This window comes from Oryx dammah, unplaced genomic scaffold (assembly GCF_014754425.2).
Source record: "Oryx dammah isolate SB20612 unplaced genomic scaffold, SCBI_Odam_1.1 HiC_scaffold_7, whole genome shotgun sequence".
NCBI lineage: Eukaryota > Metazoa > Chordata > Mammalia > Artiodactyla > Bovidae > Oryx > Oryx dammah.
The window spans coordinates 840,025-861,876 of NW_024070191.1; the positions used below are offsets into that span (position 1 = coordinate 840,025).

Here is a 21,852-nt window from a genome sequence, read left to right on the forward strand (position 1 = left end):
TGTATGCCTGGTTTCCCAGTGGAATGTGTAATGAAGCTTTTCTCCTAGTTGGCACTGGTGAATTCTAGTGTCCCCGTCGTCTGTATGCCTGGATTTCCAGTGGAATGTGTAATGAAGATGCCAGTCCTGCGCCACTCGTGTTTCAGGAACAACCCCGTCTCTCCCCCTAAAGGAAACAGCTGGCATCTGTTTCTGTTTAAGGTGGAAGGTGGCTGGTAAAGCCGAAACCAACAGTGGAAACCAGGCAGCAGTTTCCTAGTTTACAAACTAGGAAAATACGAAGATAACTCCAGTCACTTTTTAAATGTATGAATGATGTGCCGTCAGCTCAGCTCAGCCTGGCTTGATGATCCTTACTTTTTGGAGTGGTAGCAGTAGAAATACGGAGAAGGCGATGGCGCCCCTCTCCAGTCCTCTTGCCTGGAAAATCCCATGGATGGAGGAGCCTGGTGGGCTGCAGTCCATGGGGTCGTGAAGAGTCAGGCACGACTGAGCGACTTCCCTTTCACTTTTCACTTCCATGCGTTGGAGAAGGAAATGGCAACCCACTCCAGTGTTCTTGCCTGGAGAATCCCAGAGATGGGGGAGCCTGGTAGGCTGCCGTCTATGGGGTCACACAGAGGCGGACATGACTGAAGCGACTTAGCAGCAGCAGTAGAAACTTGTATCTGGGGAGCGGTAAGCACTATGTTGTCTCCCCAGAGGGTCAGGGTTGCTACCTTAGAGGTGGGCTGGACGATTTGGAAGACCCGGGCAAGGAGGGAATCTGTTTTCTCCCGCTGTTGCCCACGGAGGTGGCCCTCGGCTCCCAGCACAACTGTCTCCCCCCTTTTTAGAATTGCTCCAAAGAGGCAGAGGGAGACCCACTGCTGCTGGAACCTCTGGAGCTGGACCCAGAGGAAATCACCAGCACATGCAGCCTTGAGAGAGTTCCAGGTTCGCCCTGCTCTCTACAGTGCTGAGGGCGCCCGGTGGGAAGGCCAGCGGGTGAAGAGGCCATTGGACCTCAGGGGGAGGAACTTACTTCTCTTTGGCTTTGAGACAGAGGACCACAGTGCCAGTCACCCCCAGAACACCCCAGGTTGCTCTGGGGGGACAGCGCATGCTGCTCTGAGGAGTGTAGACCTCTCCTTAGGGGTCCCGTGGTCACCATGGGAACAGATAAGAAGTAGCAAACCTCTGAGAGAGGTTTGAGACCTGCTTCTTCAAAGCTCATCTCTGAACAGCAACAAATGAGAACTGGGTGTCCTGGGCTGTGTGGGTCCAGCGCTGGGGGAACTCTGCAAGGGTCTGGGTATTAGGTGTAAGGTCATACCTGCCATTGGCCACATGAACAAGATGCCTTGTGTGAACGAGTCTGTCTGTTCTTAGGAAGTGCCCTGATAATACAAGACGCGGTTTGTTATACTTCAAGCAGGGAAGCATCTTTGCAGAACGTTTCCTATGTTCAACAGTCTTCTGAAAATAGCTTGTGTGTAAAAGATCCTGTTTGAAACTGAGTCTCCTTGAGTGCATTGTAACTCGTGTTGGACCATCATTTACAGGAATATTCAGACCCCAGCCTGTGTTGATTGTCAGCACAATCTACAGTGAAGTGACAAAAGTCACGAGTCTGAGTTATCTGTTACTCTAACTGATTTCTTTTGAAACAAGCCTCCTGGAACTTGCATGTGTGGATTGAAGTTCACCTTCCCATGAGTGATAGCATTTTACGTCATTCCCAGGATTCCTTTTTGGACTCCTTCATGGCCTATCCAAAGACAATAATATTTGCCATAGATGAGAATCTTTGTTCAAAGCTATTAATAGCTGTGCTCTCCAGCAGTGGGAGAGTGGTTAAAGTGCAGTGTGCACGTGATGGACTTTCATTCATTGTGTGAAAGTTAACTGAAAACATAGTATGATTCAGAGTGGTATGATTCAGTTTTGTAAAAATGCCTCATGACTTAGCTATTAATTCAGCTCGGTTTCTAAGTTGACTTAGAAGCATCATGCTTTTTTCAGATTGAAAGATGAATCCTCATCAGTTCACATGAAAAGTGAACCTAAAAATTGTAATGAGTTCATGAAAATTACGAAATAAATTTAAAGGTGCTGTATAAACATATGGGAAATCTGTATATTTTTACTTGATATAGGTTTTCATTTCTTTTTAGTTTTTCTCTTTTTTTAAGATGAAAAGCAGTACACTTTTTAAGACATTGAACCTATATGGAAAACTAAAAGAAGACAGCATATGATCCTCAAAACTCCTACCACTCAGGATAAGTATCATGAGAAAACAAGTCTATTACAGGGAAAACTTTAGGAATACTGTTATCAGTGGGATCGTGGTCCACAGAGTATTTTTCATGAAAATAGAAGATGTAACCATTTGATTTAATAGAATTGATAAATTGATGTGAAACTGAAATCATTACTGTGTGTCACATAAATATTCTTTATCAAAATAGACCATTCCTTAGGAGACCTTGTAATAATAAAAAAAGCTTCAAAATATGAAAATAGTGTTTATATATTTCCCGCTGCATTCTCTCCTCTACCACAGTAATTTAAGTACAGGTGTGTGCATATACAAACATACATGTGTGTACACACACACGCATGTCGTCTGTTGGGCAGGGTCTATGGTGTCTACATCAGGGAATCCAACCTCTGCAGAGGCTTCTTTTAGCCACTGGTGTGGACTCAACACCCACCTGCCACTCCTTTGATTGATGCTTTTCCAACTTGACTTCTGTGTTTTGATCTCTTGGTTGGTTAATTTTGTTATCAGGTGGTTCTTTTCAACATGAGCCATGGGCATTTATTTTCTGATTTTTCTTTCTGGATGAGAATGCCTGTCTTTTGCCCTTACTCTCAAAGAAAAACTTGGCTGAACATAAATTCTTGGATCACACACTTCCTTTACTTTAGTGCTAGCTCCCAATTTTCTGTTCTGTTGTCTTCTAGCAGAAGTGTTACAGTGATCCTCATACCACGATTTCCCTCTGGCTCTTTTGAGGGCTGGATTTCATCATGACTCCCTGTCCCAGGAAGGCACATGAGCCCCACATTTCTGCACTGTTCATATGTGGGGAGGCCATGTGCCTTGATTCCACCTAAGGGGTGACCCAGCTGGTGTGGTGTCCGTGGGTCACATTTACCTGTAGAAGCCCTAGGGTGTGTCACTCCAGGTTCATTTCATCCTCTGCTTTATGCCTGTGTGATTGAGAACTTAAAAAGACTTCTACTTAGCCCTTACTTATGAAAGATATTTCTTGGTATCTGTTCAAGTCAGTTTATTTGCTCAGTCGTGTCCAACTCCTTGTGACCCCATGAATCGCAGCACACCAGGCCTCCCTGTCCATCACCAACTCCCGGAGTTCACTCAGACTCACGTCCATCGAGTCGGTGATGCCATCCAGCCATCTCATCCTCTGTCGTCCCCTTCTCCTCCTGCCCCCAATCCCTCCCAGCATCAGAGTCTTTTCCAAGGAGTCAACTCTTCGCATGAGGTGGCCAAAGTACTGGAGTTTCAGCTTTAGCATCATTCCTTCCAAAGAAATCCCAGGGCTGATCTCCTTCAGAATGGACTGGTTGGATCTCCTTGCAGTCCAAGGGACCCTCAAGAGTCTTCTCCAACACCACAGTTCAAAAGCATCAATTCTTTGGCGCTCAGCCTTCTTCACAGTCCAACTCTCACATCCATACATGACCACAGGAAAAACCATAGCCTTGACTAGACAGACCTTAGTCGACAAAGTAATGTCTCTGCTTTTGAATATACTATCTAGGTTGGTCATAACTTTTCTTCTAAGGAGTAAGCGTCTTTTAATTTCGTGGCTGTTAATTCTGTTCAAATTTGTTTAGAATCCTGTGTCATGCCATATTTCTAATTGTGGTTTTCAATACTTTCTTTATGTCATAGATCCTCCCTCCCATTATGTCTTTGAGGTTGTTTTGTTTCCTGTTTGTTTCTGTTCCATTTGGTGTCGCTTGGTGCCTCTTCTTCCCTAACCTGCCAGTTGTCCTTATACTGAATCATCTTTTTCCATGCTGTTATCTGTTCTGTAACATTCCCAACCTCACTCCCCGCTCCTTTGATTTCAGTGTGATTGTCTCAAGTCTTCCATGTCAAAGATTTTCTCTGATATGTGTCTGCTTTGACAGCTGCTAGTCCTGCCTGACTTCTAGGTTTTGCGATGCTGCTATTTTAATTCTCAGCTGGGGTTATGACCTCTACAGTTCTCTGGGAGGGAGGGAGTGATTTTGCTGTTACCTCTTCTCATCTTGTTATGATTAAAAGACAGATATGCCGGGCATGGCTTTTCTCCACTTTTTAGCCCAGAAGCCTGCTGTGCGATTTTTGAACAGAAATACAATTTGATGTTATTTTTTCTAATGTTTGTCATTTTTAGGCCAACCTTCAACAACAAAGTATTTAAATAACATTTACAAAAATTTTTCAAGTTTTTCATCTATTATTACATTATATCATTGTTGATCAAAGTGCTTCTGTTTATAAAGCACTCTGATACTTAAACTTTTGAGTTAAGTGTATTGAAAATATGTTGTAGACACAAAAAAAGAAAAAAAAACAGACGGTTTTTACAGATAACACAAATAATATTTTAGAATTAATTATGGCATGGCTGTTTTGTCTTAGCTATAGTTCAAAGTAATGTTGAAGCTCTAGAAGTTACTAGGGTTCATGAGTTTGGCAGCTAGCAATCTGTCTTTTTCTGTATTTCCCTAGAGTATGTACAAATCTAAAATCTCCCCACACGATTTTTGTCACTGTTTCAAGACCAGGAAGCAAGGGCACAATCTTGTGATTTGGGACTTCACAGGTGCAGGCTGGAAGGATGGGAAAGTCACTGCATGAGCTCCTGGGTTCGGCAGTGGCCTTGGTTGGAAAGTGACGGACACAGAGATTTGTTTGAACTTTAGACAAGGATGCTAAGGTAACCGACCTCGTTCAGCAAGGTGCTTGCTTGTCCTGGGGACATTTGTCCTTGTAGGTTTTCTCAGCCCTGTCTGTGTGTCTGCGGTGGCTGCTGTTACTACTTGTTTTACAGAGGGGGAGTCTTGAGTTCAAGGGGTCAGATTTGGCTGCAGAGTTAACATGGGGTGAGTCCAAGATTATGTCCTCAGCAGTTGGAACCTGGAGCTCTTCAGTGTGTCCCTGCACTTGAGGAAAGGCAGTGATAAACAAATATTATCTTTCTAGCTGGTTTGCAGAGAACATTTTCAATAGTTCCTCAGGGTCCTATGACCTCATGCTATAATTAAGGAGAAAGAAGTCCTATTGAAATGGCCACAGTTAACGTTTTTAACTAAATCCATGCTGAGAAAATTGACTACATGAAATGAATGACTTGCTGTTAAGAGAGTCAAGCTCTGAAAGAAGACCAGGTTTGAGTGGGGCCAATAATCAGGAAAAACTACTCAACAGTCACTTACAGAACGACGCCTGTCTGCGCGGCCTGGAGGCAGGTGCCTGGAAGGTCGACAAGGCCGGAACCAGGTGACATGTTTGGCTTCCCTTCCTGACACACGAGTATGGGATTTGGTCCCCACAGGCTGGCTCTGACGACAGCTAGGAGCCGAGTCTGGTTCCTGAGGGCAGCGGTCCCGGGATTCCCCAGTCCTTTGTTATTCTGTAAAGGGACAAGGAAGGACAAACCAGAATGAGAACAAGAAGTTGTGAAGGACACAGGGAGGGTGGCTGATGAGAAGAGATGGCCTCAGGGAGCTGTAACAAGTGATGGGGGAGGGCTGTGCGGTGGGGACGAGGTCACAGGGTCCACAGGGCCAGGGCCTCCCAGCGACCCAGCCTGCTGCGGCCCTGCAGCAGTTCTGTGCTCCTCCAGGGCTTCTGCCGTGACCTGGATGCCAGCCTGCTGTCTGGCAGGGGTGGACAGAGCCTCGCAGCCTGGGTGAGCCGACCTGCCCTGAGCGACCCCTGCTTCACCCCACATTGCAAGAGGCCTGGGGAGTAGGCCACCACTGTGAGCAGCACTTTCCAAAGGCTGGATCTCTAGCAAGTCCATCTTGTTTGGTTTCTGTGACCGTGTGACAAGCCACTTCAGCAGCTAGAAGCAGCAGTCATTTCCAGGGACTGAGGGCCACCTGGCTCAGGTGGGTGGCTCTCTGTGTGTGACTGGGGGCTGTGGTCAGGGCAGAGGGGCTAGAGGTCCACCCCAGGGCCACAGTGGTGCTGCCATCAGCCAGCCAGTTGTTGAGGGCTGTGTCTGTTCCATGACACCACCCACAGGCTTGGCTTTGCCACGTGGCAGCTGGGTTCTAAGTGGAACCATTGGGTTAATGATTACATAACATTCTGTCAAGAGGCATTCCCAGACCCTTTCTCAACTGTGTCTTTATCATCATGTTTTAGTGAAATTATATTTTTATTTTGGTGTGCTCATCCCTCTCTCCAGTTATAAATTTTACCAGAACCAGAAATGTATTTACTTCCATCTTTTATACCCACTTTTACGCATGCCTGGTGCCTGGCACAAAGTGTCTAACGCACATCAGAACAGACATGACATTTAGGTTGTTTCCGATCCTTTGGCTTTTAGTGTTAAAATGAAAACATAATTTTAAAATTTCCAGTTCTAATTAAAATTTCCCTAGAATTGTTCCTAGAAATGTAACTGCTGGCTCACAATATATGCCTGTTTTAGACTCTTGCTATGAGTCTCCAAGCTGCATTCTTCAGGGCCCATGCAACTGTATATCAGCACTGGCAAGACACCTTCATAGCAGCATAGCCAGCATTTGGTGATTTAAATTTTGTGTTTTATCTTCATAAATCTGATAAGCTAAAGTGACATTTCATTATTGCTTTAATTTGCATTTTTGGATGCTTTTTACAGTATGAAGTAGGTGAAGTCTAGCTTGTCAAGTACATGTGTGATTTTGGTGTCAGTGTGGAGCTCACAGAGGTTGAAGGAGGGCTGTGGACTCTAGTGTGTGCTCTGGGACACTGGGAGTCTTAGGTAGTCTGACAGCTCCTTCTGTGGGGCAGTCAGGCTGTATTCACACTCTCCCATCTAGCCTCTGGGTCCATCAGACAATAGAGTTAATTGCTGACCTAATTTCACTTTCTTATGAATTTATGAGCATTTTCCTGTAAGTGCAGAAGCTTCTTTGATGCTGGGTTGACGTTATACCAGCGAAGTACAGCCCACCCTGCATCAAGCTCTGCCCTGTTTTGTGAGAGCTGCTCAACGCAGCCTGTACCTGCTTGTCACGCTGTCAGAACAGTGCCATGATGTCCAGTATCCTCCAAGTGTGTCAGAACATGGGTGTCCCACAGTGACTGAGACTCGCGGGCACAGCACAGGGAGACGGGTCAGAGGCACCACTGGGGCATGGGTCCCGATTGCGGGGGGCTGACCCGGACCTCCTTGTGGGAAGCCACGGGCAGGGTGGGCTCCCTGGCCTGGGGCGGCCTGGCTGCACAAGGCAGGGGCTCGGGGCAGCTTTGATGGGAGCACACTGGGCACTCTGTGCCCCTGGGCCCTCTGCGGGTCTGTAACCCTCTCAGAGGAAACCTGGCACGTCTGCAGAGTCAGAGCCCCTGGGCTGAAAGCAGCCAATGGCGCCGTTGTTGGCTGCCCTTTCTGCTGCTTCCCTAACGGGTGACGGTGTGTGCTCTGAGGGGACCGTAGTCAGCCTGCGGGCGTGCAGTGAGCCTGGCCCTGTGCTTCCCACTCGGGTCACAGCGCAGAGGAGGCCAGAGGCCCAGCTCCCCCAGCCTGTGGGGCAGCCCGCCCAGTGCCTGGGCCCCTGCCCGTCCCAGAGGACTACCCCTCACCTGGTTGGCACAGCACACCTCACATTCTTAGCGAGTTCCCATCCTGGAATTTGGTGTCACAGATATTGTCTGGGAACGTGGTTTAGAAGTCTGACTGCTGGCATGAGTCCTAGGACTTAGGTTTTAATGGAGCACAATTGAGGTCAAAGAGAAGTTGGGCAGAAAACCAGCCTGGGATACTGTTTCTGAAGAGAAAGCTGCCTTTATGACATGTGTTTTGTGTGGGCATCCTGTGTCTCAGGGCCTGGTCCGTTGTGGGTGCTCACCACCATCTCTGCTGCTGTGCTCCCTGGGGGGCAGGCGTCATTTGCAGGAGGACCCAGGCGTCAGCTGTCCCAAGTCCGTGCATCTGGTGCGCTCACCCCTCTCTCCAGTTATAAAGACAAACACTTCCTTCATCTGCTGCTGGACCTAAGGACCTGGAGCCGTGCGGTCAGGGTGGCTCCAGGTATGCGGGGACCCCTGAAAAGGAGCAGGTGCAGGTGTGTTCTCTGTGGGTGTCTGGGGTGGAGGCAGCAAGTACCCCAGAGCTGGCCGCTCCACCCTCCATGTGTAGGGAGCATCAGGAAGGTGACTCATTCGGTCATGGGGCAAGACATTTTGTCTCACCTAAAATCATGATTTTAGGGGACGACATTTTGGTTAATTTTGAGCACAGAAACACGAGACTTTGTTTTTCAAACTGCATAGCAAAGGCATTTTGAAAGGCAAAATGCACTGCAATGGTCAGGGTAGCACCTGTCCTTTGGTGCTCAGTGTTGGAGGAGGCGTTACCTCTCTGGTGGGAAGCTCCCTCTGTTCAGGAGCTGATGTGTTCTTTTCCTGGTTCGGGTTAGGGAGGCTTTGAGTCTGTGCTCTCAGGTTGTCGGCTTGAAAATGACGTAACTCTTCAGGCTCAAATAAGTTTTTATGTGTTTCCAATTTTTCATCCAAATTGATCAGTGAAGCAGGGTCCTGATCTATTTTTCCTTTAGACATGTTTGTTTTTTAATTAGGAAGCATTTAAGAAATTCAGGGTCAAGGTTTTGATAAAGAGGTAAATCTCTCTTAGAAAAACATCAATTAAAAAGGTCGTTTGGAAATTTGATTGCAGTTAGTTTCTATGAAAACATTAAACTATTTCAGCTTTCTTTGACACTGATTTTCAACTAGTATCTATTAATGCGAGAACTGACACCAGTTGCATCATAGTATTCTAACAGAATTATGGTCATATTCTAATAAGACGTTATTCAGAAATTGTGTTCTTGAAAAGGGAACAAAGTGAGTGTTTGCATATAAATGGTATTTTGTTGTTGATTTGCTATAATTTCAAATGCATTTGAACACACTGAAGACATGCCTTTAAGTCCTGCCTGTGTGTAGGGGCCCTGCCCTGTGGTGGACGTGGCTGCCCTGCACAGGTAGGCTGTACCTGCACGGTTGGTGAGCCGCTGTCCGCTGTCAGCAGTCAGCTGCCCTGCTTGGGGTAGGGTAGAGAGCCACCGCCAGCCTCAAGCACCGCCTGGCTGGCCTTTGAGGGCAGCCTAGTACAGGCGAGGGGCTCTGCTGGGCCCCTCCTCCTGTGCGAGGGAGCCAGTGCCGACTGCTCACACTGACCAGGGGCCGAGAGGAGCAGAAGGGGCAGCAAGCAGGGCCCGTGGATGCCCAGGGACAGAAGCTTCTCACAGTCCTCATCTGCCAGCCCCCCAAGACCCTGGACGGGGAGCCTGCATCCCACACCTCACTTTATGTTTCAGAGGGTTTATGTGGTATGTGCCGTCAGCATGGAGGGAGGTCGCTGACGGGTGGCCCAGCGTCAGGAGGCCCTCTTCTCCGTTTTGGTCTAAGGGCCTCCTTTATAAAATGTCTTGTCATCTGCACCTCCCTGTGGTTTTTGGGGTCTTGGCTCCTGGACTTACTGGCAATGCTGTTCTGTTTCTTGTGCCACCTCTCATTCCTCCTCTCCTTCAATAAAATTGACTCACTTCCTGTTATAATTGAGGTCCACTTAGAACATATGTCAGGAGATGCCAGTTCCCATTTTATTAGAAAGTTCTGTAGACTTTGGGGAGGTGGCTGTATAATTAATAGTGGTGACTCTTTTTTATGGCAGTTGATTTGACCTGAGGAACAAATGATTTTTTTGAAGGCAGCTCCAGTCATTGAGGATTTGATGTCTTATTAGTTAGCCTGTTGGCTCCTGGCCGCTCTGTGGGTGGTCTCTGCCATCAGGTCCAGCCAGGCTCCCCACCGTCCACCGAGGTCTCGGGGAGCGAGGCCCCCTCCAGTTCTGCACATACCAGGTGGTGAATGCACATGCCTCTCTGCAGACATTAAAGTTAATTCCTCCCAAACTGAAGACTCCTTGATTTAGTAACCCGTGACATTTAAACATGGTTCATGATTTTCATCTTCATTGGCTACTTAATTCTAGATCTTGTTCTTTCTTAGAAATATTTTGTTAATTCAAAGGAAACCCATTTCAACTGTCACTTCAACTCAAACATCATTGCTCTTTGGGATTTCCACTTCTTGTCTGTTAAAAACTATTTGGTGCCTCATTTTGTGGATTTACTTTGCAAACCCATACGTCTGACTCGTGCAGCAAGGAGCAGCTGCAGCTGATGCAGTTGTTACTGAAGACAGTCCGCAGGGCAGTCCTGGACCTGGGAGCTGGTGGACACGCTTCTGGGGGGCACTGGCCCGGCCCCTTCTTGTCTCCTCACATCATGGAGGAAGCAGCAGAGAAGGTCAGTCCTGGTAAAATGGTCCTTGTCTCCCCTCTATAGGGAGCGTCTGAGCACCTCTCTCAGGCCATCATAACCGCTGTAGATGCTTACTGTCATATAAGCCTTAGTCTTTCACAGTGAACACAAACAGCTTTTTCATATGGTACCTGGGAGGCATGCTGTATCACATGTCCCTCTTCACGTGTGCACACAGGTGGCTCTCACACCTCCTGCTGTTTGGAGCTCAGACGTCTCTCCCCATCATGGTTCTGCATCTTGAGGTAATTGCACCAGGCTGAGAAGTGCCCGGACTGGAGCATCTCCATTGCGATAATTCCACAATGCAAGATTTCACCAAGAGTCTCAGGCAGGAGAGAGCCCTGTCTCCCTGTGTCTGGAGTATGGCCCTCCCATGTAGATGGGGACCGAGAAGAGTTTGCTGCCCTCCCCTGGTAGTGGAGACCACTTCTGGGTTGAAGGTGAGTCACTGATGCCAGGATTTAGTGATTCTCTGGAACACGGCTGCTCCTACTGTGGATTCTGTGAACGGCTCGCAGACTTGGCTTCGATGCGATTGTGCCTATAGAGATGAGCGCAGTTTACGTTCTGTCACGTTCTCTCCCCTCAGTGTGCTGTGTGCTGCTGCTTCTGCCCACTGCGGTCGGACGCAGGGCCGGTGCCTCTGCGCGGTCCAGGGCCATGTGCTCGTACTGGTTTCTGCTCTGAGTGCAGCCCGCTGCCTCTTACCCTAGTTAATGAGAGCCTGCTCGTTGCAGCCCAGCAGGTTTCAGAAGCCTTCCACACATACTGTCTCTCCTGATGCTGTGCTGAAGCTAACAGGGCGACGAGGCCTCAGGAATCATGACCCATGTGGTTTATTGGCTAAGTTGGGGTGTGTTTGAGAGTGAGAGGGATCCTGATAACAGTGTGATTGGGGTCTGGACTGACAACACCAGGACGTCTGGTCACTGGTGTTAGGAATTATAGGGTTTAAAGGGCCGAAAACCCACTCACACTGTCTGCAACAAAATGAGAGGCTGGTTGCCTGGATGTTGGTCCACACTGCCCTCCAGCTCTGGGCTCACGTGCACATCCACACTCTGGAGCTGGACAGAATCTCTCTGCAGGTTTAAAGTTCCTAAGAGGGGTATCTGTTTGGCCCAGTGTGGCCAGGGTCCACCCTGCTTCACCCTGTATCACAGGCTGCTCCCTGAAGCCCCGAGAGCAGACAGAGATTAATCAGTCTCCCACTGGGACAAGGTGTCCTTACACACATCTCCTAGGTGAAGAAACTGGGAGGAAGAAGTGTAACTTGCCCAAGGCACTTTGTGAGCTCGGATGGAAAACCAAAGGGCTTGTTTGTCCTGGAAGTTTGTTCCTGTGATGGTCATGTGTTTACAGAGCAATTGATACTAATTTCAATATTAATTTATTCCTGAATGAAAGGAGCCAATGAGGATGACATCTTAAATATTGAGAAGAGGTGGTTGTGCTTGATATTAGAAGCACAAGGAGGCTCCCAGTGCATGGGGTTTCCTAATTTTTTCGCAAGTAAAGATGAGAAGCTGCCAGCCACAAAGTACAATACATTTTGGGAAATAATCACAGAAGCAGAGCTGAGGTGACCTATTTCATTTCTAGGTGACAGGAATGCTCCCTGAGACACAGACAGGACTTGGCCTGTGGCGTTCTCTTACTGACTGTCAGCCGAGACACCCTGTTGTCTGTGGGTTGGTTCTACTGTGCTGAGCTCAGCTAACATCTTTGGACTAGTCATTGGAGCGGCTTTCCCCTAATCATAGACCAACAAGTTATGGGCAGGCAGAAACCCATGTTGGCAGCCAGAGGCCTGGGTAAACCATCCACTGATGTGGTAAAAAGAGTTCAGCAGTCAAAATAATTTGCTAAATTTGTAACTCAGCTTAAGATCCAGAAATACTTAGTGTCAAATGATTTTACCAAGTGTACTTCCCCGGAGAAAAGGTCAGGGAGCCAGGGCCTTCTCATCCAGGATTCTCTGGCCCACCTGTTTGCCTGTGAGCTCCAGACCACCACGGGGTCGGGAGGCATGGGGCTGTGGGCATAAGGAGGGCGGCACTGTCCTCTCTGCAGTGTGGTCTCGGTGCTTCCTGTCTTGCACACTGCCCTCTCCACTCTCGGTTTCTCAGGAGCCTCCCCCAGCTCCCCGTCACTGCCGGTTTTAGGGAAGGGTCCTGAGACTGCTGTGGACAGCTCGTCAGCATGGAGGAGCCATGGACACATGGAGTGTGAGCGGTATAGGGTCTTTGTGGGAATGAATGGGCTCCCCTGACCGAAGAGACGGAGGAGAGTCCAAGGTGACACACGGGCTGCCCGAGACGCTGCTCCCTGGGGGTGAGAGGCAGTCAAGACATTCTGCCTGTCCCCCAAGACGGTGAATATGAGAAACAGTGGCCAGTGTGAGCACCTTGATCCTGAGTGTGTCCTGCCCAGGGGTCTGCAAGTGGAGGAGATAGGCTGCGAGTGTCAGACATTTTTTATCTCTCTCTTAAGTGGCAGGAGGAAACAAACTAGTGATATATTTTTCCCCTTCTCTATACAAATTTAAAAAGAGGTTTCTCTTAAAATACTGTTGCCATAATGACACCTGGTTCCACCTGAACTTAACTTTTCTCAAATTTTGAGCTAACCAATACATTTTACTTATGGAAGTGTTTGTCTTAAACTATGTTAGTGTACTGTCCATTTACCCCAAACTCTGTCTTCAGGTCAGTTCACGTAAAGGCTCAGAACTGACTTGACAAACCAGTGTGTCATCCTCATACACTGTTGTCCTAATGCATGTAAACAGACCTGTTTGTATGGTAATCTGCCTTTCTGCAAGATTCAAGTCAATCGTGTTATGGCCCTGGATGACTGACATTATCTCAAAATGCATCTTGTGGGTGAGGGGCCTGGTGCCATTCTGAGTTTTGAGACATTCCTTTCTTTCATTAACAGACTGCTAGTGACTATATAACATCCATCTAAAGACTAGCAGGGGGATATTCTTTCTGCCCCCTTCTGATGCCTATGTCAGAAGCTTTCTGTGTCTCTTGTACACTTTAATAAAACTTTGTTACACAAAAGCTCGGAGCGATCAAGCCTTGTCTCTGGCCCCGGATTGAATTCTTCTCCTCTGGAGGCCAAGAATCCCGGCATCTTTCATGGTTCAGCAACAACCTTTCCGTCAGGATGTCGAGGCTATGTGTGTGATGTAGGGCCTTACATTTTACAAGGTTCTGCTTCTTTCCAGATAGTCTGTCCATTCCTCTCTCTGCGTCCATTTATATACACTTACATATGCATACACAAGCAGAGAGGAGAAATCAATATACACGTGTATGGACACGTGCACATGTAGCAAGAAGCAACAGTTAGAACTCGACGTGGCACAACTGACAGGTTCAAAACTGGGAAAGGGCTGAAATAGCCTGTCTATTGTCACCCTGCGTATTTAGCGTCTATGCAGAGCACATCGTGAGAAATGCTGGGCTGGAAGAAGCACAAGCTGGAATCAAGACTGCCGGGAGAAATCTCAGTAACCTGAGATATGCATCAGGTGATACCACTCTAATGGCAGAAGGTGAACAAGACCGAAAGAGCCTGCTGATGAAGGTGAAGGAGGAAAGCGGAAAAGCTGGCTTGAAACTCAGTATTGAAAAAGTCACATCATGGCATCTGGTCCCATCCCTTCATGGCAAACAGAAGGCGAAAAAGTGGAAGCAGGGATAGATTTTTATTTTCTTGGGCTCCAACAAACTGGACGGTGACTGCAGCCATGTAATAAAAAGATGCTTGCTCCTGGGAAGGAAAGCTGTAATAAACCCAGACAGCATATTAAAAAGCAGAGACATCACTTTGCTGACAAAGGTCCATAGAGTCAAAGTTACGGTTTTTCCAGTAGTCATGCAGGGATGTGAGTTGGACCATAAAGAAGGCTGAGTGCTGAAGAACTGATGCTTTTGAATTGTGGTGCTTGAGAGGACTCTTGAGAGTCCCTTGGATAACATGGAGATCAAACTAGTCAATGCTAAAGGAAATTAACCCTGAATATTCATAGGAAGGACTGATGCTAAAGCTCCAATAATTAGGCCATCTGATTGGAAAAGCCAACTCATTGGAAAAGACCCTGATGCTGGGAAAGATTGAGAGCAGGAGGAGAAAGTGGTGGCAGAGGATGAGATGGTTAGGTAGCATCTCCAACTCAATGGACATGAGTCTGAGCAAACTCCAGGAGATAGTGAAAGACAGGGAAGCCTGGTGTGCTGCAGTCCATGGAGTTCAAAGAAAAAGGTCAGTTTTCATTTCAATCAAAGGTAATGCAGAGAATGTTCAAACTACCACACAATTGCACTCATCTCATATGCTAGCAAAGTAATGCTCAAAATTCTTTTAAGTGAGGCTTCAATAGTATGTGAACCGAGAACTTCCAGATGTTCAAGCTGGATTTAGAAAAGGCAGGGGAACCAGAGATCAAATTGCCAACATCCGTTGGATCATAGAAAAAGCAAGAGAGTTCCAGAAAAACAACTACTTCTCCTTTATTGATTATGCTAAAGCCTTTGACTGTGTGGATCACAACAAACTGTGGAAAATTCTTCAAGAGCTGGGAATACCAAACTGCCTGACCTGCCTCCTGAGAAATCTGTATACAGGTCAAGAAGCAACAGTTAGAACTGGACATGGACCAATGGACTGGTTCCAAATTGGGAAAGAAGTATACCAAGGCTGTATATTATCACCCTGCTTATTTACCTTATATGTAGAGTGAAAGTGAAAGTGAAGTCACTCAGTCGTGTCTAACTCTTTGTGATCCCATGGACAGTAGCCTACCAGGCTCCTCTGTCCATAGGATTTTTCAGGCAAGAGTGCTGGAGTGGGTTGCCATTTCCTTCTCCAGGAGATATACCTGACCCAGGGATTGAACCCAGGTCTCCTGGATTGTAGGCAGACACTTTACCGTCTGAGCCACCAGGGAAGTCAGACAGAGTACATCAGAGTACATGCAGAGTCTATGCAGAGCACATCATGTGAAATGCCAGACTGGATGAAGCACAAGCTGGAATCAAGGTTGCCAGGAGAAATACCAATAACCTCAGATATGCAGATGACACCACCCTTATGGCAGAAAGTGAACAGAAACTAAAAAGCCTCTTGATGAAGTTGAAAGAGGAGAGTGAAAAGGTTGACTTAAACCTCAACATTCAGAAAACTAAGACCATGGCATCTAGTCCCATCACTTCATGGCAAACAGAAAGGGAAAAAGTGGAAGCAGTGCCAGATTTTATTTTCTTGAGCTCCAACAAAATCACTGTGGATGGTGACTGCAGCCACGAAATTAAAAGAAGCTTGCTTCTTTGAAGAAAGGCTATGACTAACCTAGAGAGCATATTAAAAAGCAGAGATATTACTTTGCCAACAAAGATCCGTCCAGTCAAAGCTGTGGTTTTTCCAGTAGACATGTATAGATGTGAGAGTTGGACTATAAAGAAAGCTGAGTGCCCAAGAATTGATGCTTTTGAACTGTGGTGTTGGAGAATACTCTTGAGAGTCACTTGGACTGCAAGGAGATCCACCCAGTCCATCCTAAAGGAAATCATATTCCTAAATATTCATTGGAAGAACTGATGCTGAAGCTGAAACTCCAATACTTTGGCCACCTGATAGGAAGAGCTAACTCATTTGAAAACACCGTGATGCTGGGAAAGACTGAAGGCAGGAGGAAAAGGGGATGACAGAGGATGAAATGGTTGGATGGCATCACTGACCCAATGGACATGAGTTTGAATAAACTCCAGGAGTTCGCAATGGACAGGCAGGCCTGGCGTGCTTCAGTCCATGGGGTCGCAAGGAGCCAGACAGGACTGAGTGACTGAACTGAACTGACCTGATGATGGAGAAGATGCACCAGAGGGTCAGGCAGGCCAGGCAGGAGCAGGAGGCCTGGGAATGAACAGTGAGGTCGCCAGGTCTTCCTAGCTGTGAGCATCGCAGGCCTAGCTGGAGCCGCCACAAGAAAGACAAAATCAGACAGAATTGGACCTTTTAGGAAACTCATAGGCACCATGGGTGCTCACAGCAGATGTTCTCTCTGGACCAGATGGCCAGTGACGAGGGCAGGTGGCCTTGTGTACAGGTGCCTAGTGGTGAGGGAGCCGCCTGTGCTGACGGTGCCCATGTACCCTGGACCTGCGGTTGACAAGCTGGTCCCCAGAGCCCTGGAGACCTCAGATCACCACTCCATCCTGCAAAGCAAGAGCTTGGGTCCTTGTGGCAACATGGGCAGCCATCACTTTCCTCGGCTCCAGCCCACCAGGTGTCAACACCTCTCCTTTGACGAGCATAGTGATCAGATTGCTGTAAACAGTGGAGCACTATGTTTGCTGAGTGTTTCTCGTTTGGTTCTACAGACAGTGATTCCCACTTCCTCGCTGCATCGTCGGCTGTATGACACCCAGACCCTCATCCTGTGATCTAAACCACTGGCTGCCACGGATTTTCTGACCATGTTTTCCTTTTCTTTGCAGGTTGCTTATATTAAAGACAATTTTCTTCATTTGTCACTGCATTCATCTCCATATCTGGAAAATGAAAAAATTCACAACAATGGCAGAAGACCACAAGTTCTGTTACTCTTTACATATTAATTTTGTCATTTTCAATCAAAAATGTTGAAAAGCGAAATTAAATTTAATAAAATAAATTGAAATAAATTATTTGGTATGACTCAGATTTCTTCTTTTTTAAGTTCAGCTTTATTTAGGTATAATTGGATATAAAATTGTGAGATATGTGTGTGTGTTGGTGATTTGATACATCGTATTAATACACCTACCACCTCACATATTCAATATTCATATTTTTTGTTGGTGGTGGTGAGGACTTTTGTTATTGTCTCTTAGCAAATGTCAGTGGTACGGTATGGTGTCATCATCTGTTTAAATTAGATCCTCAATCTTTTCCGTCTCAGAGCTGAAGGTCCGACCTTTTTACCAGCTATTTCCCCAACCCCAGTAGAAACCCTCTGTTTCTAAAAGTTTGACTTCTTAGTTTTTGTTCTGAACGTAAGTGATACTGTGCAGTATTTGTCATTCTCTGACTTATTTCATTCAGCACAATGCCCTCAGGTCCACCCATGTTGGCACAGTAGCAAGATTTCTTCCTTTCTCATGGTGGAATAATAGTCCGTTGTGTGTGTATGTATATTGTATACGTATACTGCATATGTATAAATAGACTGTACTTTTTCATGTGTTCATCCATCGATGAACACTCAGGTAGTTTCCATGATGGCTCAAACTTCTTACTTGAGCAAAATGCAACATTTATGTATAAACTTCATTCATATGTAAGCTAACATTTAATGTCAGTCTAATCATACTGGTATCTTATTCAGCTGAAATATTTGCTAAAATACCCACAAAGGTAATGACAAGTTTAAAATGGGTACTGTGACTGTTCCCCAAACAATTATGTGGTCGTTTCTCCCTGTTTTGGGGACTCTGCAGATGATCACTGAAACTAGAAATGTCCACTCTGTTTCGCTCACCGCCCCAAGTTTAACCAGCGCGAGCAGCTGGTGCAGGCTCCCCAGTATCTCCTGGAGGGAAGAATCAGAATGCAGCCCGCCTCTGACCTCAGGAGGTGGAGGGTCTGAGCCCGACCCTCGGCAGAGCCACACGGCCTCCTGGGAATGGTGAGTTGTTTTTTGTTGTTTCAAAAATAGTAAAATTTTAAGAAAAGCTGTTTTCCTTCAAGGCCAGGGACTCTTCTGCCTCCTCTGTTTTCAGAGCCCCCCCCCCACCCCGCACTGCCGCCACATCACAGAGTCCCCCCGCTGTGTTGGGGTGCAGCCTGTGCCCCATACAGAACAAGCTTGCCTGCTTCACAGATGTCCTGGGAAACCCAGGCAGCGAGGTCTGGGGCTGGAGACCTGGGCAGAGGGCACGGGGTAGGTGGAGGTGCCCAGAGCCGCCTGTTACTGCCAGCAAGATGGTTGGCCGCCCTGCCGGTCTGGGCAGTCCTGCCTGTGAGGCAGTCCTGCCAGCCCCGCCCACCCCAGCCCTGCCTGGTGTGGTCAGTCCTACCATCAAGGTGGTCCTGTCAGCACCCCCTCCTTAGTCTGGTCAGTCCTCCTGACTAGGTCAGCAAGCCAAGCACCCTTGAGTAGGACGCTCCAATTCCTCTAAAGTGTCCCGAGGTCATTTTCAAAGCATGTACAAAATCTGTGATCCCTTCAGAAAGTGCATTAATGCAAAAGACCGGAAGTGCTTGAATGAGTCTGTTTTTATTAAGAATAATTTTACCAAAAAAATAAAAATTCTGGTGCTTGAATGATTTCTCCACTACATTTAAAACAAGGTTTTTAAAATAGTCCATGAATTCACTGCTGACCACCGTTTCAAGTCTGCATCTTCAGCCCTGAACAAGCAAGTCTGCCCGTTGAATGGGAGTCTGTGCTCCTGGAGAAGTCCCTGGGACTCTCGCCCCTGCTCAGCGATGGTTTTAAAGTCTGTGTCCAGCATGTGACTTCAGTTCAGTTTAGCCGCTCAGTCGTGTCCGACTCTGCAACCCCATGAATCGCAGCACGCCAGGCCTCCCTGTCCATCACCAACTCCCGGAGTTCACTCAGACTCATGTCCATTGAGTCGGTGATGCCATCCAGCCATCTCATCCTCTGTTGTCCCCTTCTCCTCCTGCCCCCAATCGCTCCCAGCATCAGAGTCTTACACGCATTTCTGAAAAGACCTCTGCCTCTGGGGCGTTTGGCCAGCTTCAGTCATTGCAGACTGGGCATTCTGTTTGGCTCATTTATTGAAAGTGAGCCTCTGGAGCCTGGGGTGTCTGCCTGCGCTGGGAGCAGCATGTGCCAGGACCAGGGATGCTCTCCAGTAAGGGGCTCAGCAGGCCTTGTCTCAAATCGAGTAGAGAGGTAGCCTCCATCTCAGGCTTGGCATGACCTTAGTGCTTGGCATGTTAAGTACATGGTAGAGGACCCGGAGTGTGCGAGTGTTGATTTAAACATTTTCTGATTGGGTTTTCTTTTTAGGTTGCTGTGTGCTGGAAGGTTTTACTGAAGCCTAGAAGCCAGATGCTGGACATGGACAAGAAGAGACTGTTTCTGATGCTGGCATCAGCTCCTCCTCCTGTTAAACTGCGAGTCCCTCCTGAGCGTGGGAGAGGCCTCTAGAGAAGCAGGCGTGTCCTGTTCTTCCTGGAAGCGGCCCTTTGTCACCAGAATGTCATGGCTCTGAGGAGTGATACACTTGCACCCAGGCCTCAGAAATGAACCAAGTGTTGTTGACGATCGTGTACTTGGGGATGGCAACTTTTCAATACAAATAAAGTGTCACGACGTCCTTGTCTGCCCTGTGTCCTTCCCTGAGTGCTGTGTTCTCATGGCTGCCGGGCTGTTTCTCAGGAGACAAGTCTGTGCCGGGTGGTGAGTGCTCGGTGCCTGGAAGGTGACCCGGCTGAGCAGGGGGCAGGCTCGGGGTCACAGGGCAGCACCCCATCAACACACGCAGGGTGGACCTCGGAGCCCCAGCTCCTCGGCCCCTGGCCCAGGCTCCAGTCTCACACCACACGCTTCTCATAGCAGACACATGGCTCAGGCCACTTCTGTCCGTGTTGGGGGAGAGGGGAGGACAGGTGAGTGAAGCCCAGAAACACAGAGGAGGCTGGAAGCAGATCTGAGCGTGTGTTCAGAGCTCTCGTTCTTGCCCTGCACATTGGCCTGTTTGTTCAGGAGGTGAACAAACCTGATGCCAGAACCAGCTGCGGGCAGAGCAGCAGATCCCAGGTGCTGTGGAGCCCGTGCATCTGGTCTCCTGGCAGGTGTGTTCAGGGGCAGCGTGAGTTAATCAGGTGTGTGTGGAAGGCAGGTAGCTGGTGAGGCAGTCACCTGTGAAAGGTGTGGACGTGGCCTGGCTGCTTCGTGGAGACCTGGAGCTTGGTGCTGTTCTGCTCAGAGGAGTGACTGTATTCTCGGAAGGTCCCTCTGGATGGGAGGCTGGCAGCACGGAGGGGACATTGTGGAGACTGTGAGGTCAGCCAGGAGGCCATCGAGAGATGGGACCAGGGAGATGCAAGTAAAATCAGAGTGCAGGTGTGCTCAGCACAGGGACCCTCAGAAACTAGAGGAAGGGGTTATCTGCCCATGGCTGTCTGGAAGCAGCTCACTGCGGCTGGACATGGACTCAGCTCGGGCTCAGCTTCTCTTCCTCATCAGCCTGATGGGGCCCCCAGCCATGTAGGGAGGCTCTGTGCCCTGTGCCGTGCCCTGCTGCCTGGACGTCATCTCCGGGCTGAGTTGCCTGCCCTGTTCCCACCTCGGGCAATGGGCAGGCAGAGGCATGGTGCTGCCTCCAGGACAAAGGAGTGGAAGGAGCTCAGGGCCCTGCCTCCCTGGGGCACAGGGTGCCTCCCATCCCACCCCCCTGCCGACTGCCCCGTTTTGCTCCTTTTATTTACGACCTCTTGGGAAGCCTCGGTAAGCCTGTCTGCACTTACACGTCTTACTCAAACCCTTCAGGAGAGTGAGCGGCCCATCCTTGGGGGCAGCATTGCCCCCACTCTAATTTGGCTGTCAGGCTTTCGGGGTCTCTCCCTGACCCCTGCCCCCTGGAGCCCAGCAGGGCCTGCTTGCGTGGATTGAAGGGGATGGTATCGGCCCTGATGTCTCCTGGAGGCGGGACATGCCTGCGAGGGCCCCAGGACCACGTGTGCGTTACTCTCAAAGGCCTCGCTAGGGGGGCGCTTCTGCAGTGTCTTTAGTGCCTGTGGTTCCTGGGAGCTGCGTGTGTTGCTCAGTGAGCGACAGCCGGCTCCTTGGAGAGCTGTCATTCTAGAAGGTTAACCAAAGAGAAACACAGACCTGGCTTCGGGAACCTCCTGAGGCCACTCAGGTGTTCAAGCCGACGCCTTCCTGCTGGTCAGACAAACACTATCAGCCCCGGGCTCGAGGGGATCTTACTGTCACTCAGATGGCTGAGACCCCACCCCCGCAGTTGCTGATTCAGTAGGTTGGGTGGGGGGCACAGCGGCTGTGGTTTTGGTATGTTCCCAGGTGGCACCTGAATTGTTGGTCTGGTGACCACAGCTGAGAACTACTGGGCTAAGCTGAGCCCTTGCAGACAGAAAGGTGGCAGGTTTCCCGGGCATGGAGCCGAGTGTTGATTCAGGGCAGGAGAACCCCGTGTGGAGCTGCAGAGCTGAGAGCCTGCCAGGTTCACGTGCTTGTGAGCCACGAGTGGACCATGTCGGGTGGGCCGGGGTGCGTCCATGGGCAGGGCATCGTGTTGGGTGGGC

The 21,852-nt window shown here is 48.5% G+C and overlaps 1 protein-coding gene and 1 long non-coding RNA gene across 2 annotated transcripts in view; both read left to right on the top strand.

Annotated features, from left to right (window-relative positions):
• Nucleotides 1-21,852, top strand: part of DLGAP2 (DLG associated protein 2) — a 459,183-nt gene that overhangs the window by 48,088 nt on the left and 389,243 nt on the right. The gene's annotated exons all lie outside the window — the stretch shown is intronic.
• LOC120865810 lies at nucleotides 9,864-17,170 on the top strand. Its single transcript, XR_005721517.1, has 3 exons — nucleotides 9,864-10,542; nucleotides 10,736-11,000; nucleotides 17,070-17,170. It is a non-coding gene; the product is annotated as an uncharacterized LOC120865810 (long non-coding RNA).